Raw genomic sequence first — 24,743 nt, 5'->3', positions numbered from 1 at the left:
AGCTGGCTACCTAAAATTAGTGACATTTGGGAAAAAATGTGAATAACTTGCTCACAGTGATGCAGCAAAATGCAACCAAACTGAATTTAATGTTTGAAGTTTTTCCACTGCAGTATGGGTAATAATGTGCTCTCTAAGTCCCCAAATATATTTATCTTCACTGAATCCAAATATAGTACCCTCAAAACATTATTACAGGCTAATACATACATGGCATACTCAGAATTTTTGGTTAAGATTCCGACAGACTGACGTTTGCAGTCATGAATTATTAACAAACTAAAATTTGCTTAGGGAAACAGAGGAGGTAAGAAAGCAGCAGCATTTTACTCTTTCACCTCCAGCACAGGTGGGTTGGAATGGCGCGGTTCTGGCTGTAACAGGTGAGATGAGCTGGTGCTGTAGCCCTACCACAGTGATACTGAGGGAGGAATGACTTTGGAGTATAGCAACTGTAATGGACACCCTGAGGGAGGGGGACAGTTCAGTTCGAGAATGTGGAAAGGGACAAAGTAATAGGATATCTTTTATTGCCAGATTCCAGGAAATGGCTGGAAAGCCCGGCCCTACGAAAGCAGCGTGGAAGTCAGCAGCAGCGCGGTGTCTGAGGGGGTTGGAAAGGCGTTTTTTCACCGATCTCACTGTTATTTGCTCTCTTTCTCCAGAGGAAAAGGAGGAATTAGACTGAGCGGGACTTGGCAGATCCAAACGAAATCAGGTGAGGAGCTTTCGGGAAGGTTTTCCACCAGCGGCAGGGCAGGGCAGAGCTGGACACGGCGACACCGGGCGGGCCCGTGTCTGTCTGTCCCGGAGGCTCGCTCGGAGTCTCTGCAATGCAGGGGCCGGGGCGGGGCGGAGGGGCCGCTCCTCCACCTCCTCAGGCGCGGGGGCCCTGCGGGAGCGGCGGCGGGGCCGGGGCGGGGCCGGGGGCGGTCCCGGGGGCTCGCGGCGAGCAGGCGGCCGCGTCCCGGCGACAGCCCCGAGAGCGGCGGGGCGGGTCGGCTGGAGCCGGGTACCCCGCGTCCTCCGTGTGCCCGTCGGTGCCGGCAGCCGCCGTGGCGCTCAGGTAAGCACCGTGCCGAGCCCCGTCGGAGGAGGAGGAGGAGGAGGGCCGGGCGGGGCGGGGGCGCGGGGCCGGCGCCGTTGCAGAGTGCGGGGAAAAGGGGGGTGGGTGTGTGTGGGGGGGCAGCCGCGCGCTTCCCGCCTTGAGGCTGTCGCGAGCCCTTTTTGGGAGCACCCCCGTCCTGAGGGTGCTCCCTCCGTCCGTCCTTCCGTCCCTTCTTTGGGCCCTTCAGTCCCGGAGCCGGACCGGAGTTCTCTGCGGGTCGCCCCCGCCCCACCTCCCGGAGGTGAAAATGGAGCGGGGCGGCCGCCCGGTAACGCCCGCTCTGCCTTCACGGGGGCGGCTGCGCTGAGGGCTCAGAGCATCTCCGGGCTGTAAAAGCCCTCCGGGCTCCTGTCCTCTCCTGCCCCCACCCCTAAGCTCCTCTAAGGGGATCTGCGCGGCTGAACAAAGAACGTTGTGTGAGGCGAGGGCTGTAAGCGCTGGTAATTTGCATCGGGGAGGGGGGGGGGGGGGAAAAACGCACCTAAAAAAATGATTCCCTGTATTGCATGGATCAGGGAGGAAAACAGCCGTGCGCGGGAGCCCAGCGGCGAACAATGCCTTTTTATGTAGGAGAAAATGATGTAGAATGTGCCTGGCTCAGATGGCTGCAGGTAGGAGCCGTAGGCGTGTGCTGCGCTGCGCTGCCGTGCTGCTGCACCGAGCCACAGATAAACCCTGCCCGCCTTCATCTGTCCTGTCTGTACCCATCCAAACCAGACCTCCGACCTGCCCTTTGGATAAAATGTGCTTTATGGAGCACCTTCGGGAAAGAAGGGGGTGTGCCGCATGCCGGGAGAATTGCTCTCCGTATTGAAAGATACAAACATGGGCAATTTCCCTGAGTTAAAGCAGGAACTTTCGGTTTTCCTTCGAATTAAAATATCCTCTCGTGGTTTTGGTGGGTTTTCATGTAGGGTTCTTCTTGAGACAGAGGTGTAGGTTTTCACTTGTAAGTGAGCATTAGCATAGAGAACAGCATTTTAACATAGCAATTAACAGAATAGTAATTAACATAGCATTACCATGCAGTAGAATGGGATGTATGTTGTAAGTCTTACTTATTCTAGGTCTTTCTCGCATCAATTTTCATAATTTGTCATGTCTCTGTGGTCATGCCAATAAATCATACTTCATCCTTTCTCAAAAAACCACTTGCTGTCCAGCATTTGTGCTGCTTATTGTTCAGAAAACCTGTCCCTTTTGTTTTCAGAAGGGTTCTTCCATGTGAAATTGAATCACATATTCTTTTGGTTCTGTTTCTTCCCATTTTCTCCACAAACCTTGGATTCCTCTCCATGAAGGAACCTGTTTCTTTTCACCTGGGCTAGTTTAGACTGGCAGGGATGCCTGGACTACAGATCTCGTAGCTGAAAGACTCAAGAAGAGGCTCAGCTGCAGAATGTATTTATTTTTCTATAGCTTCTTTCCTTTCCCTTCTGACTGGATGGCGTCAGCATCTCAGCCCTTGCCTGGGAAGGGAATGTGCTGAGAGGGCACAGCATAGTGAGGTTGTCCCTGTGTTACGTCATAGCTGATGAAGAAGTGATTAATGAGCAGTGAAAGACTGGCCACTTCCCCTGAGTGTGCTGCAAGCTCTCTTCACTTAGCGTGAGGGCAGTCCAGTTAAGTCTGTGGATGGTTGTTCATTTCTCCAGCTGATGTTCTGACAAGTGTGATATGTGTAACAGAGCCCAAACTCACCTGTGAGCACCCAGGACAGGGAACCACCAATGCCTCACTGTCTGTTTCATTTGCAAGACACTGGTGGTGCACTCAGCAGTGGGCAACACCTCAGTCTTCATGAGGTACCAGTGTGCTGGAGCTCAGGCATTTACAGGTGAGCTGAAGTAACACACTGAACCCCAGTGAGGCTGTTCTGCATGGTAATGAAACGTGCAGGTGAGCCCTGGCACAGGCTCTGGGAGGAGGGATGATCTCAGCAGTGGAGCACAGTGCCATAAATTCTATCTCTTCTCATCTTTTCTTATCTCATCAAGGGACAGGATTTGGTTTTGGGAACTTTTCAGTTTGTTGCACCCATATTGCACATTTCCTGGGGGTGTTTGAGAGTAGCCAAAGAGCTGTCATCCTGAGAATTAGGAGTTGCTGTTCTTCTGTGGAGAGTTTTAGCACACTGGAGGGCAGGTCATTGTGCTTATAATGCAGTTTGTTACGTAAAGCAGCATTTGCAGCATTGATTTAGAGGACTGATGTAATTATTATGGTATGTTATATCATACCCACTTAGCTGTGTTCTTTAATATGTGTGGATGATAAAGAAATAGTTGTAATTTAATGACCCCTGAGGTGCTGTGCCTAGGCAGGAGTGATCTGGTCACAACAGTCCCTAAATGAATTGCTGCAATCTGTGGGTTAAGAGTTCCCTTGTTGCCAGATGTTTTTTTCAGAAGCATACCTTTCCTTTCAGTCTGTCATGCTCCTTTCTGTACAGGTTACCCTTTGCTAAACCATGTACCTAAATATTCACAGAGGGAGCATTTGCTGTGTGTGCTGACAGAGTGGGCTCTGGCCCCTCCAGCTCTGGCACTGTGCTCACTTAACAACTGTCTGTGGAAGTTGCTAGAAATATCTAACCACAGAAACAGGGCTGAGGCCCATTGCAGATTCTGCTGGGCTGTTCCAGCTTCACCTCCCAGTGTGGCATGTCACACACGTGTTGGAGACAGGTTTGTTTTCTTAATGGGGTTGGGAGAAGAGGAAGAAGTCAAAAAGAATTCAGGTTGTGAGGACTTTACGATGGAGGCTTTCTGAAAGTCACCTTTTGATTACTAATGTCTCTACAAAGACACACGGTATGACAGAGCTTGTGACATATCTGCAGCAGATGAAGGATCTGAAATCTGATCTGCCATGGTGGGACAAATGATAATCAGCTTAAGAAAGGAAAATAAAAGCTGGTGCCTAAAGCCTGGGTTCCTTGCAGATCTTTTGCCCACAGTGCAGGCAGCGGCTGTGCTGAGAACTGATCTGGTAAAACTTCTGGCTCACAGTCAAAGAAAAAAATCCACCCCTTGGCTTTATTTGGGTTTCATAAAAGGCATTTCTGGCTGCAGGACGCTGGAAGCTGAACTCAAGCCTTAACTAGGAGGGGATTAGGGAGTGTTGCACTTAATATGCACACAAATAATGACCAGGAATTTGGAAAGGTCTAATAGGGGTCCTAAGACAAGGTGACTTCCCAAGGTCCTTTTTAAACTGAGTTATCTGATGATCTAGATATTTTGGATTTTGTGCTATCTTTAAATCCATGTGTGCACTTGATGAAGAAATAAAGGTATGCATGTGCTGATAAGCAGAATTGTTCCTTAAGACTCAAGGATGCTTGTTTGGGTCCATCTGTATTTATTCAGTTCAAACACATGCTTAGTTGTGCTTGAAAGTCAGCTTTAGGCACATTTAAAAAATAAGCATGTTTTTACAGAAAAGAGAAAGAGGATAAGTTCATGGTGTGTGGGCTCAGTGTTGTAAACCCCTTGATGATATTTAGAGATACCAAGTACTTCCAGAGAAAGCATGGAGATGTGCAGTGTTCTCTGATATCATGGCATGGCTTATCTCTTCCCAAACACAGGTGCACACACTAAGGCAGAGTATGGGTGGGTCTTGGCATATTTGGGGTTGGTGCTTTTGCTTCCATCCTTCTGCTTCATGTACAAGTGTGCTCATTAGCAACAGTTCTGTACTGCATCTCAGTTAATAAGAAAACACAGCATGAGACTTATTTCCATGGGGTGGAGCTGATTTAGAGGATTGGTGCTGGAAAGCAGAGATGGTTTAAGCTGCCTGCCTCAGTAAAGGAAGAAGCTTTTATTTTATGGGAAGGTTTAATAGCAGGTTATGCTACTAAACTATACAAAGGTGTTCTAGAGGGATGTTCAGTGTGACATTTGTAATTGCTTTCTAGGTATCAGAGGAAAGAACTGATGTATCCATGGGGTTAATTTGGATTGTTGTGGCCACATGGGTTACTGTACTAGCTGTTAAGAGGATTTGAGGTCTTGATTGACCCATTTTACTTTAACACTAATTGTTTGCTGTTGTATTAAGGAGAAAAGATGAGCTAATCCTTATGGTTTTACACTCACTGCTGTTTTTCCCTACAGCAGTCTTGCAGATGAAACTGATCTTTGTTCTTTTGTCTTGGTTGGGGAGGTGGCAGAAAGGGATAACAGGCATCAGCTTCAGAGCAGTGTTAGTGTTTGTACTCAGCATCCTGCATCTTTGTTAGGGTGCCAGTTTGAAAGGAATTGTGGTGAAAAGGTGTGGTCAATTCTCTTTGTTTTTGCAGTCTGTGAGACAGGTTAGTGCTGGTTGATAGGCTTGACCAGTGTTTTGATATGCTGGTTCTCTTCTAGCGTTTTTAAAGTACACGTTTTTCTAACTTTCTGTGATGTAATGAGACTATTTATTACACCACAGAAGCAATTTATTTATTTTAGCATATGATGCTTCCAGATAAAATATATATCTGTTTCCTATAGTATAAGGGAGACAATGGCCTTAGTACAACCAGCAGGGTTAAGTGGTGAAAATCAGAAACTGTGATGGGTTCATTGAATCTATACCTAACTTGCACCATCTGGAAAGAGACAATGCCATTTGCAGCTCTGTTTTCTGATTATTGAAAATCTGGAGTACTTTTTGCCATCAGGGAAATAATCAGTTTACACCTGACAATTCTTAAGTTGTGGATTTGTAGGTAGAATTAAGGTCCTCTAGCAAATTTTCCTCCTTCATTTAGACTTGTCACCCATGGGTATGAGGAGCTGAGGAACATTCCTTGTCTTGTGCCAAGTCCCCAGCAAGAAGTAGGAAGATTTCTTTCTTTTAGCACTTTTAGTAGCTCTGAGACAGATTGCAGTAGCTTCTAGTGAGTTGAGTCTATGAAAAGTTACTTTACTCTCTGTGAAACTTGTCATTTTATTCCCTGAGAGAGTTTTAAATTCAATTTCAATAGCTGTTTGCAAAATTAGCTGTATTTAAAGTATGTGCAACCTCTGGATAAACAAGACAAAACCCCCAAACAAACCAAACCCAGTAGTCCAATCATGTCAGCTAACTTGGCAGCATTTAATTATAGGACCTATTGATTCAATTAACCCTATGTTTTCACTTTGTTTTCTGGAGAGAATGACCAAGGTTTCTGGTTTAGAACTAGGAACTGCCACTTCTATCTTTAGGAACATAGATTATCTCTTAGGACAGTTGCTTGGCTATACAAAACTTGCCACTTGTCCTGAGGTTCTGATCTTGGATGAACAAAGCTAGCAACTGTCTCAAAATGAAAACGTATTGTGAAGGTTCTGAAGAGAATTTGGGATGTGCTTTTGAAACTCCTGCATTGGTCCAAAGTTGATCTAGAGATGAATAGTAGAAAATGTAGACATTCAAAAGTGGCCCGTGTGCTTCACTGCTGGGCCAGAATCCTGCATGTGCTGGCTGTGAGCAAGGATGGATTGGCCTCCTTCTCTTTGTGTCTCAGCCACGGCTGTTCCTGGAGGAGCCTCAGCTGAGTTTGAGGTCCAGCTAAGTTTCTCTCCTTTTGTTCTCCTCGCTTTGTGTAGAAGGTATCTGAGCAGGTTGTGCAGCAAAGGCAATTGCAAGGTGCCAGACATTAAGTGCAAGGGCACCCTTTTCTCTGGGAAGGCTCAGGGTCTGAGAGGAAAGCATTTTTTCTGTGTCTGCTGTGAAATGGGCTGAAAGTGTGTGTTCAAAACCCTTTGACTTCAAGAAGGGTTCAAGTGTGGATTTGAATTCTGGTTAGCTGGAAATTTGGTCAGCTTGTTTTAGCTAACCAGATCTTCTCGTGCCAAGTTACTCTGTTTTCCAGAGCAGTCCCTCTGTGACCACCAGGTCTGAGCAGATAGATCTGATCCCTCATGAGGACTTTGGCCAGAGCCCAGGACAAATGCTGTGCCAGAGCCTACTGCTAACACTTGCTAATGTTAACATGCTTTTACTGTCCTCTGCCTGATGGTTGGACAAAGAGAGCCCTCCCTGCCTGATTCTTGCAGCTGATGTGTGATGTCTAAGGTGTGCCATGGCACCCCTTCCTCTTCTGACCCCCTGCTATGGCTCAGACAGCAAAGCTTCTCTTTTGTTTGAAGTGCTGTGACTGTGGCTTGCTGACCAGCAGCTGTGTGTTCATGTGCAGGTTTCTGCTGACAGAGGACTGTGCTGACACATCCCTGCTTGTTCCTGATGTGCTCTCAGGTGCTGGGCTGCTCCTCCTGCAGGCTGTGTGTTCCAGGGTGTGCCGGGCAGGCAGCCTGCCCTGCCTGTTTGCAGCAAGGCTCTGCTCATGCGTGTAGGCATTTGTCTGCTTCCCTTGAGTGTGCTGAAACTAATACTGCCTTTTGTTTCCATCAGCAATTAGAAGATTGTTCAGGGAGGCTGAGGGGAAATAAATCCCAAGGGCTCAAAAAGGAGACATGTCTACCTTCTTGTCTAGCTTGGGGTGGGAGGGCATCACAGATGAAGGCAGATGTGATGGCCCTAAGCTGCTGGCATACTCTGTCCTCCTTCAGTGCTCCCCTGCTACCTGTATTACAAAATACATAGTTCAGGGAGCTATCCACAAGAATACAAGGGATATTTCTGAAATAAGAGTGTCAGCTCCTCCAGATTTGTATCAGAGTTCTTGATTTGCACTGTTGGGGCAGTGTTTGGGCCAAAAGTTGCTCACAGCATGCTCAGAACAGACCTGGAGTCAGTGTCTGTGTTGCCAGGAGTCCAGAGCAGATCTAAATATTTAGGGTTGTGGCTAAGGGTGTCTGGAAGCCAAAATCTTGCCCTGTCTTTGCCCTTCCCAAGAGAAAAAACCCCAGCTAAGAGTAGCCAGCTCACCCTTTCTCCCACCTCGGCCACTTCTTTTGCCTCTTAAGTACCAATCGTTATCAACTCTTAGGCAACAAATAGGACAAAAGTCCCTGAGAGAAAGAAAAAAAAAAAGAGAAAATCCTAACCTCCAACAAGAGTAATTAAAAAAAAAAAAAAAAAAGCAAAGCAAACAAACCCCTGTGTATGTGTGTGTGTGGAATGCTTAATAACCTGATTCATTCCGAAGAGCCAAGGATAGAGTGTGGTAAATAAGCTTTCATTCCATGTTGTTCTGCAAAGTTAAGCTTTTTAGGCTGTAGAGAGCTGGTTGTGCTTCTGAATAAACCCAGCAGAGTATTGAATCTAAGTGTTTCTTATTACCCAGGTGCTGTCTGTTAGAGCATATAATAAATTTATGTTTAAACTTTTAATAAAAGCCATTTTGTATTACTGCAAATTAATATATATATAGCTTTATACTCCAAAGGTTGCCAAAAACAGCAGAAGTGATTTATAGAGAATACTTGTAGTGTTTTAATTTAGATAATTTTTTTGGTGCTACTAGTGTTGCTTAAAACATTAGCAGTATTTTGAATACAGAATTAAAAATTCTTCTAAATTTACCTTTCAATACAAATAGTTGAGAGCGTTTTTTGCAGAATGCATTTGGGAAAAAAAGTCCAGCTGTATGCACTTAGAATGACCTTTAATACTCTTCTCTGAGCAAAAAAAAAAGCTGAATTCATTTAGGCTTTTTTTTCCCTTTGCTTGTTTTGGTCCACTGTAAGCTTCCAGCATCACTCTTAGCAATAAATGGAATTAATAATTTGTTGCAAAGTCCCAATTGATAATTGCAGGCACTTGTAGTTTAGAAACACATTTCTCATTTTACCATATTTGTGATGTTGATACTTGAGATGCTGGGCTGTGTGTTTATTTAGATGGCAATGCTGGTATCAGGGTGCCAGCACTGACCTGGATCATCACCTGTAATTACCAATAGGCACAGCCAGCCAGGCCTTTCCTGCCAGCCAGCCCTGCAGACCATGAGTCTGTTCAGACACTGGCCTTTGGGTGGGTGCTGACTTGTGAAAGTGCTGCCAGTGTTGCTTGATGTGCACTGAGCAGCTGTCATTGTGGGGACTTCTGTCCTTTTTATTTTATAAAAGATGCTGTCCTTTTTATTTTATAAAAGATGCTGACAATGACAAGATTTAATTGGTGAAAAGTGTGTAGCTCCTGGCTATTTTAAGGCAGATACTCTGTCTTTTTGGTGGTGTCATTAATTTTCTGTTTTGTTCCAGTGATGGGAACAGAGCAACTTGGTGAATGTGCAAGCTGTACTTAAAGTAACTTGTTTACCCTTTAAATTAAGTATTTTAGGACTGAATTCTTTTACCACCTATTACAAGCAGGAAGAGGGGAAAAAATATTGGGCAAAACTAATGTGTTTCATACTTCAGGACGTGAATCCATGTTTACTGCCAGGGTCAGAGAGACTTCCCTGCAGGTTTGGCATTATGGGGTTTTACTCTGAAATACCTCTGTGGTTGGCACCAGGTGATTTCCCCTTACTGCTCAGCCAAACTCATGTGAATTTAAGTACAGATGTTTCAGTTACTTGGAAGATTTGAGTTATTTTTGTTTCTAATTTGTTTTATATACTGATAGAAGCTGTGATTTTTTTTTTTTTTTTCTGAAGAGGATGGAATTTTTTTCTGCATTTTAAGTTATTGCAGGATTGGTCTCAATGGCACTGCTTATTCCAGTGTGCAGTGGAATAAGTCAGTTGTCTGTATCCTGGGATGGGGAGAGAATGAATATTTTACCTCTACTGTGTGTTTGTGTTTTCTGTAGCACGTTTTTGGTGCCTTTTTCTTGCTTGCCTAAGGGAGAGGGAAGGTAAGTGAAAAATGAGCTTTCTTCCAGTGAGAAAGGGATCTGTGGGCACATTAAAAAGGCAGGAAAAAAGACATCAGAGAAAAGTGCTATATTTTCACTTGAAAAACTAGCTATGGGGACTTGTTTCAGCTATTAGAGGCAGGTTCAGAGCTGACAGGTCAGTAGGAATAGAATTTGCCTGGTCTAGCAGCTGTTGAAGAACAGATAAAAAAGAAGTGGCTATCTCCTTATATTCACCTCTTTTTGCCATTCAAGCATGACATCATTTTCTTTAGGATTCTGTTCCTTTCATGCCTTTGCAGTTGGAAAATCTGGTGGATTTATCTGCCCTACTGCTCTTACCTGCAGGCAAAGGTTGATCTAGATTGAAGTGTAATCCTCCCAGATTAATAAATAAGCCCTGCCCCATGTCTGTGTCACTAAGCAGATGAGTAGCTCTTTGAAGAATGTTTTGAAGGTTGTGAAAACAATTTCTAGCAGAAACTTGTAGTTTAAAAGATATTAAAATATGCAGATAGTAAAATGAATAAGCAAGTAAGTGTGCCTCAAGAATAAAGGTACTAGATCTCTAGTCACTTGTTAATAGTTCCCTTTGTGTGATGGATTTACTTCGTAGCTGAAATTGAAAATCCTTCACAACTGGCACTGGTCCTGGGCAATTTCCCCTTCCAGTGTAGGACTGTCTGCATTTATCTCTTTCAGTTTGTTACCTTTAAGTTTAGTCGCTCACTTTGTATTGAAACATAGTTCTAGGCAGAGCTCCACATAACTATGGAACCTGCTGTATAGATTAAACTGTGGAAAAGGAACATGTGATATTCTTCTGCTGGATTTTGTTTTGAAATGAGATGTTGCTTGTTTTCTGAGGAGCTTGGGATCATGGGCAAGACAGCTGTGGGATGAGCAGTGCACATGAGCTTGGTGAGGCTCTGGGATAGTGGTGAGAGTTGCTGGTTTGTCCATCACAGGTGTGCTTTTGGTTTTAGGTTGTCCTGTTTGCTTAGCTCTTGAGCTGCAGCTGAACTGGAGAAGCTCTTCTGGGCTTGGACATGATTGGTGTTGCAATTTTCTGGGGAAATTTTAGCTTTGTCTCTCTATCCACCAATAAATCAATCTGCCTGTCATGTCCCCATAGGCAGTAAAGGCCTAGGGTGGCTACAGACTGTGCTGAGGACTGATGGGACAGTGGCTCTTTGGGATACTGGGGTGCCCAAGACCAGCAGAGCAGATTCCTGGCTGCTGGGCAGAGCAGGCATTTTTGCCCTGTGTGTCTTTGAGCAGCAGCTGTTTGCATTTCGTAACCTGCTAATTCCCAAGCACAGATGGAGCATCCTGACTCTGTAGAGGCCCCAGCTCAGACTCAAAAGCACCTCAGTGCTTTTCCATGCACTGGAGGAGTCACAAGAGCTTCTGTCTTTGCTGTAAAAATGAGTTTTCCCTGTCATGTTTGAGAAATACTGACACAATTTTTCTGTGCATGCCACTGACCCTGTTACTTGTACATAACCAGTCTGAAACATTCCTGAGAACTGACTACTGCAAGTAAACAAATAAATATTTAAATAAATAAATACTTTCTGGATTTGGCCTGAAGAGAGATAAGGTGGAACTGAGATACAGGCTGTGAGATGCACCTGCTGAACTCCATGGCAGCAGAGAGAAGCTTGTCTCCACCTGCCCCTGGCGGGAGGAGATGTGATGTGGCAGATGCTCTGCAGAGAGGAGCCTGGCGGAGAAGTGCTGTTGAGTCTGTGCAATTAGTTGTCACAAAGGGCAGCCAGACAGGGACTTAAATAGGCAGCTAGTGGCTGCACTGGTGATGATGCTCAGCTGAACTTTACAGGGGGCTGAAATGAAGCCCAAGGGTTGAAATGAAGCCCATGGTGCCAGCTGACCTTTCTGCAGGATGGAGGGTAAGCAGCCAAGAACTATGGGGAGTGATGTATCCCAGGAGCAAAAGGACATCCCAAAGATGATGCAACTGATTTTGAAAAAGCACGTCAGGAAAATTGAATCTACAGATTTGAATCTACAGACTCTTGTTACGGGCTAAAGACTGTGACCTGACTCTAAATGGCAGCAATGTTTTCAACCCTCAGACATGGGAGGCTTCAGGGGACTCTCTGTGGTGCCAAATTACGTGGGGTGACAGAGAGCTGGCAGAGCTTTTGTGTCCATGGGTGGCAGCATTTGAGGTGCTCGTGGCACATGTGGCACCTGGAGACTGGAAAAAGGAGGGCACTTGTGCCACCCCGACAGTCGCACTGGAGCCTTCTGTGCCACCAGTGAGTGAAACACAACATTCCAAGCATAAGCTTGTTGGGGCTGTGGAAGGAGAACTGGAGAGTGGCCCCTTTGCCCCTGATCCTTTTGATCCTGGGGGGCAGCTGGATCTTTGCCACCCCAATCCGCATGATCAATGGGCAGTGGTGAGAAAACAAGCTGCTGCAGAGGGGGATGTGGATTTATTGCATGCTTTTCTGGTTTTTTACCAGCCCAATCAACCACCTAGATGGAAAGGCTTGGCTTATGGTATCAGAAAAGAGCCCAGCAGCACTGCATCCCTGCTCCCTGCACATGGCAGGATTTACCTGGGGAAGGGAAGAAGCATGACCAAGATGAACTGTATCCTGCTGACTGCCTGCACTGTTCTGATTGCTTGTTGTGATGGATGCTCCTGTAATAATCGTGATTTGAAAGTTGTCCTCTCAAGCTGAAATTACACAAAACCATTAACTCTTTCCTATATTGCTTATTTTCAGTTCCTGTCCGTAGGCAGAAACATTCCCTTGTCATTTTGTTTCCCAGGGTTCTGTCTGTTAAATCACTGTCTCCATTCATGGGAAGGATGGTTACCAGTTATTGGGCGTTTTGATCTGTCTGCCTGTTCATGGGGAAAATAAGCTCTTGTGAAGTTATGTTATCTTATGGAGAGCCTGGGCAAGCTCCAGTGAGTGATGTGAAGGAGATAAATTATAAAATGCTAAGGAGTTGAAATGGCACATCACACATTTTACTTCCTCACCCTAGCTTTTGGGTTTTGCTGAAAACAGTCATGTGTAAACTTAACACTTTAAGCTCTAGAGATCTGGCAAACCAATGTTACACATTTTCTTGAATTTGGTAGGTTGAAATACATTCATGTTAGGATTGATACCTATTCCATGTATATTTTTGCTTCCACCCTGTGCTGGTTTCACCATACAGGTGAACGTGTGAAAGACATTCAGGCATTCAGCATCATTTTTTGTCTGCTTTTGCAGCCCTTGGAGTACCTGTCTCCATAAAGACTGATAATGGGCCAGCCTATACATCCAAACAGATGATTTTTTAAATTATGGGCAAGTGCTGTGTCACGGGAATTCCACATCCCCCTACGGGTCAAGCAATTGTTGAACAGGCCCATAGGACTCTCAAGTCCATGTTGTTAATATAAAGTCCATTTTGAAAATAAAGTTGACAGGATCTAACCACTCTGACAGGTTGTGTTGCTCCCTGAAAGAAATCAAATTACCCTGGTTGCCAGTCTTGCTTAGTACATTTTAAATCACCTCTTTTCTGTATAAATGATGCTATTATACAAACTGCTCTTACTTGGGAATTGTTGTTTTTTTTTTTTGTGAAGGACACAAAGCATAGGGTCACAGTGAAAATGTTGCACTTCCTATTAATAGTCAGAAATAGTCCTGGCACAGTTTATTGGTGATAGTCACAGGGACATATGTGGGGTAATAAACAGCCCTTCTAGGCTTTCTGCTGTGGGCTCTGAACTTTGCTGTGCTGCAGCTGACTTGCTTGCAAAAAAGCCCTTGTCTGTGTCTTTAATGAGGGACTTTCCTGAGGTAGAAATTGCCTTCCTTGGAATTAGGGGAGGAGGAGTGATGTGTATTGTGAAGAAAAGCTAAGCCAGAAAACACCTGGCAACCAGATGGCCCCTAGCATGCTGCATTGTACCTACACCTTCATTAAGGATTACTTTGGCTGTCTCTGGGTAATAGATTTAGAGGTTTGGGGTCACAAAGAATTAGAAAATTGTAGCCAGTTGCAATTAAACATGAGTTATTTTTAGAGGACAAAGAACTGAGCTGAAAGCTGAATTAGAGCTACTTGAAATGTTAGGGCTCAATACTAGGGTGGTATTTTCTAGGTGACTGACAAAGTAGCCCATGCACTCCAGTCAGAGGCACAAAGCCACCCAGGGTGGTGACAGGTGGGCTAGAGATGGCAGAGCTGTGAGCAATGGCAGCCATGTGCAAGTGACATTATTCTGCTCCTTAGGGCAGCTGGTGTTAGGTACTTGCCTCTGAATATTCATGTGTGCAGCAGATAAAGGTTGCTTAGACTACTAGTAGAATAGAGCTGTGTGGTTTGCACTGTGATTTGTACAAGCCTGCCTCAGTATCTTACACTTCTGTTTCACCTACATTTAATTTTGTTTTGTTTCCTCATCAAAGTGCCTGCAGTCCAAAAACAGCAGGCTCAAGGTTATAAACTTTTCAGGTGAATGATAAGAATTTTACTAGGGAAATAGACATCTGGGCAGAACAGTACACAGCACCATTTTTTATGTTGTTGACCACTTGGCAGCAGTTGGTGGCACGTGGGAGTCAGGAATTCAGGCTGACCCTGTCTGGTTGCCCAGAAGTGAGCAAGAGGAAGCTGCTCCCCCTCCTACATCCTCAATACTCACCTGCTTACTCCAGCAGGTAAAAAGAGCATGGCAGTACTGAGGTGTGTGGGTGTGTGTTGGCTGTGTCACAGCTGCGCTGGGAGATGGCTTTTCTTGAGGGAGCTGCTCTGTGAATAAGTGTGGGCACACAGTTTGGGGTGATTGGGAGTGGGGCTGGGCCCAGCCTCATCCCCAGTGGGCACAGCTGTGCAGGACAGGTGAATGCTATTGAAGGGAACGAGCCATGGAGTGCCCAGGGGCACTGAGCAACCACCAAAGGGAACAGAGGGCACACAGGTGCAGGGCATCAACAGGAGGGGATAAAAGGCTGGGCTGAAGAACAAGAAGGGGCAGATGCCTGGAGCCTGCTGAAGAGGTGAGGTGTTCCTGTGTATGGGTTGAAGCTTTCTGAAGTTGTGTGGTGATGCTCTGTGGCTGTCTCAGCTGGGATATGTGCTGTGACAAGTAAGTGACAAATAACCAGATCTCCTGGTTCTTGCTGAATCCAGGCCTGATTGATACTGCCTCGCAGCTCACCTGCTCATTGCCCTGCCTTAAAAGGTCTTTAGCTATCTTGGGAGAATAATGCATGCCAAAGAAACTTTGCTAGTCCAGGGCCATGTGAATGCAGGTTGCCTTCCTTACAAACACTTTGGAGCATCTTGAGGAAGTTTGAAGTTTATTACTTTCATTCTTATGATGTTGCTGCAATAAGAAGAGCATTGCTGGCTTTTATCCTGTATATTCTTTTGAGCAGCTTCTTTGCAAAGAGTGTATCTCTTAGTTTCATGTTAAAATGTTTGTAAGCACAACTTGAAAGCACTTACAAATGGATCACCAGTTTAATTACTTCTTAGCATTGATATCAAAGCTTATTGTGAGTTTATTGTAGTGAGTTCTGAGGAACTCACCTAGAAACCTTGCTTTATGTGTTGCTTCAGGTTTTAAGTCCACATCCTGTGGGGTTAGTTCTACAGCTGCAATCCTTGTTAAAGACAATCTTAACTTCCATTATGCAACTGAAGTGTTTGTATTTTATTAAAAAGAAGCCAGTGGTACTCTACCACATGGTATGAGGCAGCCACATAAATATGTTCCACATATGGAACAACTGTCTTGAAAGGGTGGAGCAAGTTATCAGTAAGACATTTCATTTTCTTGTCTCCCTGAATCTGAAAGACCAAAGGCAAAAATATTCTTTTGCTGTGTGTTGATGGTGTCTTCAACCAGTGAAAACCCCACAGCAACAGCTTGGAAAAAAAAGCAGGGGGAGTGTGCCTGAAGGATTTACTGTGCTGCTCTTGGTTTTCCCTTGAGAAAGCCCAGCTGTCTTGAAGTTGAAATTAAAATGTAAATCCTAAATTAGGCATAATTAGGGTGCTTCCTTTAGACAATGTCTGATGCAGGCAGCTTTGGTTTTGGGAGCATGCAGGTTTTTTTCAGTGTTTGAGCAGTGAATGAGGGAGGAGATGATTAGCAATTAGCATATTGTGTTGGTGCTCTCCGAAGTTGGGACAAAAACCAGAACATGAGTTCTTTTTCCCCAGGAGTCCTGCTGCTAACAGTGTGTAGATCTGATGGAGACCTGTAATTCTAAACATACAGAATTCCTGCTCCAGTAATGCATTGGTATTAAAGTGAGCAGAGGGTTGGGGTATGGGTCTTTCTGTATTCTGTGTGCATTTTGCAGAGTTGGAATGGAGAAGTCCTGGGATGTCTTGCCTTGGTGGAGGTTACCATGGGCCTGCCAGAGTGCTAAAGAGCTCTGTGAATTGGGTTGCAAGGTGGCTTGCCTTAGCTAGGAATCTTTACTTTGTCTCTGCTGGGCTTGGATTAGTCCTTGGAAGAAGCACATTTTGCAGAAACATTTGAAGTGGTAACTCAGGCACAATAACCTCATTTTTGTTAAGGAGCTGGAGTTATTTCCACTGTGTGGAACTTGCTGGAGGCACGAGCATGTATGAAACAGTAGAGAGAGTTTTGGTTGGAATGGGTTGGGGAAGCAGGCTGGGACTCATTCCCATCTGGAAGCTGAGTGACTGTGGTGTTTGTTATTCTTCAGTGTTGGGGTTTTGGCGCCTGCTTTCACACTAAATCAGCTGTTGAGAAATGTTGTCAAGGTCTATAAATGCCTCTGTAAAGGTGCTTAGGGCTCTCTGCTTGTGTCTGACAACTTGAGGCTTCTCTCTGTCTCTTTCCCTCTTTCTCTCTCTCCCCTTCTTTCTCTCTTACCTTTTTTTCCCCCAGAAGACTTGTGGTATAGTATAGGGGATGTTAAGGACAAGATTAATGATAAAACAGTTTCAAGACTTCAAACTTATAACCAATTAATAGTAGTAATTATTGTTTACAATATTACTTTTGCTAGGAATGTTATGAAGTACTTACACACAGACATTCATGGTCTAAAGAGATTGTAAATTGTCTTGGGTTTTATGGCTCAGACCAACATAATTTTTCAATCTAGAAAAAGACCTCTTTCAGCCTAGCTTTTAAATAGTGTTATGAAGTGGTCTTGTGTGTGATTTAATTGTGGTCCTGTACATTGATGTTTGATGGCTCAGGGACATAAATAATATTATAGCAGTGCTTTAAAATAGGGCTTTTCCACATTGTTTAGCTTAATATATTAACTGAGGAGGCAGAAAACAAAGCAGATGTTTGTTTTCCTTTTTCCATACTGAGAAAGCTGTTGTTCAATTTTGGTTTTGCCATGTAGATTTTTTTTTTTTTTTGGTGACAACTGGTGAAATCATGCTGTTAGTCAGATGGAAAAGTGCATCTTTATAAAATGTCATTTGAGATACTGGAAAATGCCTTGCTGGGCTAATGTTGCCACTTATTTTAAGCTAATAGCTTAGATACTTCCTGCTATATAGTCATATAATGGTCTACTTTAAGTCCTGTAATTGTGGATCTTGAGCTATGACTCAGGGATTTAATTTTTCTTTTCCATTTGGGGCTAAGACTAAAATAAAGATGATTTTCTACAAGTGACTGACAATTTTGTCGAGAATTACTATATTTCTGTGAATGTTTTAAACCAACTCAGTCCTTTACTGGAGAATTATTCCTGCTTCATAATGCCATCTGTTGCTTAGAAAAAATCTTCAGGAAGTCTTTTTTTTCCCCCTAAAGTGCTAAGGATATTAAAAAATTCTTACAGAACTGATTTGCATTGCTGTGAAGTTCGCCAAGGATATTCCATATTGAGCAACACTGATCCTTTTACTGATTTACAGTAAACTTTTAATTGTACATCCTTACTCATAAAGCTATTTATGCATGTGCATGTCTATGTGTGCACATATATGACTCCACTGAGCTGAATGGAACTCAATATACAAATACCACTGGATCTAATACTTGGGTTGTGTTAAACAGAAACAGTGCCACAGTAGGGACATGACTGCCAGTACATGGAGCTGTCACCCGGGCAGTTTTCAAGTGAAGTATGTTCTACCTGCAATCAATGCTACATCCTTCAGTTTTGCACTGATGTGCATGAATCACTAAACCCTTCTACATACTGCATTCACATGCCATGATAATGGCTCCTGAACATACAGAAAAACTCTAAATAGGAAGCTTTTCCTCTGGCAGCAATGACTTACACAGTAAAAATAATGTAGTGCTGTATCAAGAAATGTAGAGAATGATAGAATAACCTCTACATGTCTCTTGAAATATGAACATTCGTATTATACCAATCTTTATGATCAATTGGCAAGAACTATTAAATAATCTTATTAGATTCCTGTTTTACCCCACTTGCCATGCTGAGATGATTTCTACAGTATAAATTGATGAGTATGTCCTTAGTCCTTTTCCCTCATTTGCTTGGTTGTATGAATCATAACTGTGAGGACCTTAGATGGAATAGATAGGTTTTGTTTCTCGTTCTGTGAAGGAGAAGGTTCAGTGTTCTGCTTCCTGTTGCAGGAGAGGCTGATGTCAGCTCTGGTTGTGAGGCTCAGGTTCTTGATTGCCAGCTTTACTTTCCTTAAGGAAGGGAGCTGTCATGCAGAACTTTACCAAGGGCCCTGGATATCAGATTGGGTCTGCAATTTCACTGTGAATTCATGAGGAGAGCAGGAAGGCAGGATAGAAGAGTGATGATGTGTAATCTAGAGCCTGTTTGATTCACTGAAAACAAGTATTATTAATTATCATCTTCCATTGAAAGAGCTTCCAAAGGGAGATTAAATATTGTGGGGAGTTGTTGTCTCCTACTGAGCCATTCTTTACCTAGAATCCTCAGAAGAATTAAAGTCTGCTTTATATTCAGTTAAAATTAGTACAGCATCCATTTTATAACAAGCCTATTGCTTTCATTTATTCTCTACAAAGCTTGTGGGAGGGACAGTAGTAACTTGGATAAGATTGTTACTGATTTTTCCATAATTTTCTAGACTGTCCTACAAGTGAGCAGCATGGAAACCTTGCTAAAAATTATGGCATAATTACTGATGTATTGGGATTTATGAAGGGATTCCTTGCAGAGCAAGGACAATTTATAACAAAATTGATGGCCTGCCATCTGTAGATCTTTTTTTAAAGGGAGAAAGTGCAGAGTCTTCAGTGTCACTTCTACATTATCACATGTAATTTGTATCGTGACCTTTGGGAAGGATGAGGGAGACTTCCTACCTGTTTAAACTGTGAACATAAGCTGGCAAATGAATCTAAAAATGCAGGTATGTGAATATGCATGCAGGTGAGCATTCATGTGGGTTTTGTTCTGTACTCATTGGAGCAGCAGAGAGAGAGAGATTAGTTTGTGCTGGGTCTGAAACTGCAGTGTTTCAAAGGGAAATGACATTTCTGTTCACTCTTTCTTTATAAGGTATTCTACCGACTTGACAGTTCAACAGTTAAGCCTGGACTGTAATCTCTGGAAGTCTTTTTATGAGAGTTTTTTTGCAGTAAAATCACATGCTTTATGAATCTTGATGTGTCAGTGGAAGGTCACCTGCTCTAACACCATCAATCAGGATTTACTCTCTAGGTGGAAGTGAAATCTGCACCTGAATTACTAAATGCTGGACATCAGATAATTTTTAGTTACTGTGTCACAGTTTGATTTTGGCATTTTCCAGTCAAAGACAAAATCTGTTTTGGAGTGTTTTTTTCCAGTTGTGGTTGAGCTCCTTCTCCTTTAGCAAGAAACAGATGCCTTGTGGCATCAATGCCAGCCTATTCTTTAGGGATAACAAGGAGCCTGTGCTTGTAGACTGTTGCAGGATTAACACCTAAAGTGTGGTTATTCCCTTTCCTGCTCTTCAAACAGTGCACACCCAGCTGTGGCACTGTCCTTGGAGCTATCAAGCCTTTGGGGCAAAACTCATCCTTTGCTCAGAACAGCCTGTGTTAGGAGAAGATCTCTGGGTACAACCTTCAAAATTCTATGTGTCTTATAAAAACCACAGGTTTCAGTCTGCTCTGAAACTGGCTCCTAAATATGCAGGCAGAACTATGTTGATGCCAAGGGATCCAGAGGAGAAAGGTATTCTTCAACTGAGCATTTTGTTTGTGTTCTGTGCTCCTGGACTCCTGTGTTACTGTCTGAGGTAGGTGGTTGTGTGTCCCTTTGGGCAGGCAGGGGACTGCTGCTTTTTGGGAGAAACAGCATTTCATGGCCCCTCTGTCCTCCAAGGATGTCTGGGTGATTTTGTTATTTCCTTCATGGTTCTCATCTCAAGAGTATTATTTTGGTGCAGGTTCTTAAAGCTCTAACACTCTTCCCAGATGCACTGGTGATAACACCATGCACTGTCCAGGTACCTGTCCAGACTTCCTGATTCATAAATGTTCATTAGTTCATATCATGGACACGAATCACATAAGCCAGCTCCAATCAGCAGCTGAGCTGGGGCTGGATTTATGGGGGGAGCCAAGTCTGTCTTTGAGCACAGGGCACACAGAGGAGAAAAGGGCAGCTCTGAAATCAGTGTGTAATTGAATTGTTTTGGTTTTCTTGAGGCCTTGAAGCAATGCAATGCAGGTTTTTTGAAGCTGACATAACAAAATATGGGGATATGCTGCCAAGTCCACGTGGGTGGAGAAAACAAGAAGGTGTTACTGATTTTTATAAACACTTGTGCTCTCAAGAAAGAAAGAAAAAAAGGAACAGACTTTGCCAATGGTTCTTTGGGAATGTAAATGCCGTGAGTATTTTGGTTAATGGCAGAAATGGCATTTCCTGTGCTGTTTTTATTGCTCAGTTGTCTTGTCCTAGTTACATAAGTTGTAGTTTATCAACTGGAACAGATGCATAGAAAACCAGTTGGAGAACTCTACGAGTCATTCATCATTTTCTCACAATTTCCAGCTGAATTACTCATACTCACAGTTGCTGTGAGAAGAGGGCTCAGGTATTCTGCATCAAAGCCTTGAAGTTGCATCCTTTCACCTGTAAACTAAATATTTTTTGCCTTATATTTGATGATATTTAGGTGGAAAACTTGAGAATTAGCACAAACATCTATAGTTTCCCACAGAGACAAATCTTGAAAGTTTTTAGCAATTATGGGACTCTTCTTCCTTGATAAAACCTTATTTCTTGCAGTGGTTGGAGACAAATTAATTGTCACACTTATGTTTACACCTTAGGTGGTGAGAGATGCTTGTCACCAGCCTACATAAACCATTTGCTTTACAGCAGTATATTGATCAGCCCAATACAATGTTTTATTTATGTAACCAAAGCTAAAGAAGATACTTTTTATCAAGAGGTTCTATGCGTAGATGATTAATTATGATGTGTAAATTACCAGTGTTTAGGTAATTTTGAGTTCTTTAAAAGAGGGCAGTGACTTTTAAAATATTTGGCAGTGCAGAGTGTAGCCAGGAAGTGGAGACTCTCTAGTGGATGTTCCCTTGGATGTGTAGGAGAAGAGGATTAGAACTGCCTGGACTCATAGCACTGTTTGCTCTCCATTCTGGGCCTCTTGCTAGGCTGATACAAGATGGCCCTCTCAAGATGCTGAAGTTTTTATTAATCTTATTATTGAGTGCACTCCACATTAAAAGAGTGCTTTGCTGTTCAGAGCTCTGAGATGCTGCAGAGCTGGGGCAACATTACTTGAAATAGTAATGACCAACTCAGTTCCAGGCAATCAAATGAAGGAAATATTGGAAGACAACAAACTAAAATATCTAGCCCCAAATGGAGCGGAGGACACAGTGTTTAGAATAGCAGAAATGCTTGGTTTTGCCTCTTTTTGAAAGCCTGACCTGAACCTTCTTGCTGGTAGAAGCTGTTAGCTGTGGAGCTGTTGATCCCAGCAGCAAAAACAGCCTGTTGTAATAATCACTGGATCAGTAGTGGGACTGCTAGGTCTTGTTTGCCTAAATTGGCCTGGTAGTGCCTTTCAATCAGTGGCACTAGAGTGAATAATAAACTCAAGATGTGTCCTCGTGTCTTCATTGTAGGCCATAGGTCTTACATTGTAAGTTATTAAATTACTGTAGATGAAACACCAGAGAGATTGGTCCTTGAGTCTCTTGGGGATTGTGGAATTGCAAATGAACTCCTCACGATTTACTTAATCAGAGCATGTATTTATTTTTTTCAGAAAGCCTTCTCTTGTGACAAAAGTTCATGGAGCGGCTAATTGGAACAGAGGTACAGCTGGGACTCTCAGCTGCCTTCCCAGAGTAGCAAGCTCCTTTTGTGCATTTCTGTGCCAGCTTTCTATCATGTACTGATATACTGATGTGTATATGTATATGATGTACTGTAAGGAATTTACATTGAACCTCTGTCAGGGACAGATGGGCCCAAAACTCCTCAGCACTCACTATGGAGGAAGACTACTGTGCTGACACAGTGCCTCACAGATAATGTGGCTTGCTCCCAGTTTCTAACATGCTCTTTCTTCTGACAACTCTTCTGTTCTTCTATAAATAATATTTTTGTTACTGTTAACTTACCTTTTAAAACAAAAATTTCTACTCTTTTGTGATACATCTTAAAGTGATATGTCTCCAAGTTCACAGGATCTGTGGTGTCAAGTATAGTTCAGATTGAAGGACAGCTTTAGAGCACGAGATCTTTCCTGCCAGTCTGAAAAATCTAGATCCTCAAAGAAAATGAGTACAAATGTTTGACTCTTCTGTGAAGTGATCTGTTGCCTTTTATGTGCTTGCAGGTGTGGATGCAGGGGCCTAAACCTGTAAGGGTGATGTTTTCAGAAGGATCTGAGTGAAATGTGGAGGGAATTGGGATGCACACAAATCCTGGATTTCTTTGTACACAAGCCCAGTAAATCATGTGCAGCCCATGGGGGCTGGCTGCTGCCCATGTGATGTGCTCCCTCATGTAATCCAAGTGAAAGGTTTTCCTTCTCACCACTCAGTGTCTGGGTGGGTGACTGCAGGGAGCTGTGTGAGGTGGACTTCCAGGCTGCCCAGGTGCCACCTGGCTGAGGAACCTGCTGTCCTCCTCCCAGTTATCCCAGAGGACTTTGGTCCTGGTGTTCATGTCCTAATTGCCTCTGTGCAGTGTTAGTAAGACCAAAAAACATAAAAGCTCTTGGGTCTTGAGTACAGGGACAATGTTTGTCCTCAGAAAGTGTGGTGTTATTTCAGCTCATGAGATGGAATGAGGGAAAAGGCTTTAGTAGTCATAGTTAAGTTTTTATTTTGAGAGAAAGAGGACACGAGGTGAACTTGCCACCCAGTTTACTTTTCCTAATGCTCACTGAATTTATCTGCAGTGTATTTACATTATGTTCAGATTATCTAATGAGCTTGCAATTACTCCTTTTTTTTTGTCCCCAGTTCTCATCTCTGCTACTGTCACCATGAAAAAAAGCATTCTATAGCAATAGGTTTGCTGCTCTAAATGAAGGGAGTTCTTTTTAACAAAAGTTGATTTAGTGTCTGAAACCAGAAGAGTTATGGTTTGTCTCCTGGATCAGGTGGCTCTAGTGGCGAAGACCAGATGACACAGGAGCTTTCTGTTTTGTTCTTGAAGACAAGTGTTCTTCTGAGAAAGAAGGATATGCAACTTTAGGAAATAAGAATTATAACTACTTTCACATCTGGTGTCAACCAAAAAAACCAAGTGTGCTCAAATATTAGAATATTTAGAATCAGAATATTATTTTTCTGTAGTTAAGACTGTGTTTCCATCGTAAAGACTTTTAGTACCTCTAGGGATTACAGGATAATAATAACTTGGCAATAAAAAAAAGAAAAGAAGAATTTGCCAGTTGAAAGTTGGCTTCAGATATATTCTCCTGAGTATATTTTTTTAACCATATCATAACAAAACCAAGTTGTTATATTTAGATTATATCAGATGAAAAAAATTCCTAGCAGTCTGCCATCTGGGCTTGGATCTTTATGGTGAGAACTGCCATCTCAAAAGGAGAGATTCCGTTTTGGTGCTTTAAATGCCTGGTGGTTTTTTTTTTGTTGTTGTTGTTTTGGTTTGGTTTTTTATAAAGCATGCTTAGCTATCCTGTAGTTGCAAACAATCTGTGTGTCTCCAAATTCTAGCTCTGCTGGAAGTGCTGGGAAGTGAGGTTGCTGGGCGGTGTTGGTAGGTCCTGGCATGCATCTGTCTGCCCCTCTAGGGACACAGGTATGCTTAAAGTTGTGTCCTTGCATGCCACGGCTGTTAGTGAGGGCTAGCTTCTTCATCATGCTGTGACAGTGCCACCTGGGTGCATGTTTATGGATACAGATCCTGATCCTGTGCTCTGGAAAGTGGAACAAAAATTCTGGTTCCACTGCAGTGCTTTGAAAAAGAGTGGATTGTTCTGGGAAGCTGTGACTCCCCTGTGCCTCTGCCTGCTCCATTCCCCCTTCTCCCTTTGCCTTGAGGGGCACCAATGCCTTGCTCAAAACCCAGTGATTTTCAGGAAGTCATTCCAGTCTGCTTTGCAATAATTCTCTCTTTGAGTGAATTTGTTTGGTAAATTAGCAATAGTGTCTGGCATACTGAGTGCAGAGTTTCCTGAAGGGAAAACAAATACGAATTTAATATGAAGAGTTAATTTACATGTTTCTGTTTTGAAAATGAATTTTTTCACTGTTCTGGAAGCTGGATGAATAGTCCTGGAAGCAGAGAAAAACAGGAATGGGAAACATGCAGCTTGAGTGCAACATTTGAGATACTGCCCTGTGCAGAAGCTGAGCTGGAGACTCCAGCCTGGCACTTGGGGGTGCAGCTGCTGAAACAATCCTCTCTAAATGACAGATCTTAAGAGTTTA

General features: G+C 43.3%; 1 protein-coding gene across 24 annotated transcripts in view; it reads left to right on the top strand.

Moving 5' to 3' along the window:
* Nucleotides 1-658: 658 nt before the first annotated feature.
* Nucleotides 659-24,743, top strand: part of MAP2 (microtubule associated protein 2) — a 222,145-nt gene continuing 198,060 nt past the window's right edge. For 9 of the 24 annotated variants that reach the window (XM_071434381.1, XM_071434385.1, XM_071434398.1 and 6 more), the window contains exon 1: nt 661-718. The gene's annotated coding sequence lies outside the window, so the exon portion shown is untranslated. Of the gene's footprint in view, nt 719-984; nt 1,067-24,743 lie in introns of those variants that run through there. The other 15 variants (XM_071434399.1, XM_071434394.1, XM_071434388.1 and 12 more) reach the window with 10 other exon arrangements.

Source organism: Agelaius tricolor, unplaced genomic scaffold (assembly GCF_023055355.1).
Source record: "Agelaius tricolor isolate 1412-34295 unplaced genomic scaffold, bAgeTri1.0.p SCAF_10, whole genome shotgun sequence".
Classification (NCBI taxonomy): Eukaryota; Metazoa; Chordata; class Aves; order Passeriformes; family Icteridae; genus Agelaius; species Agelaius tricolor.
Note: the sequence above shows the minus strand (reverse complement) of the source record. Positions and strands in the feature narration are given on the sequence as shown.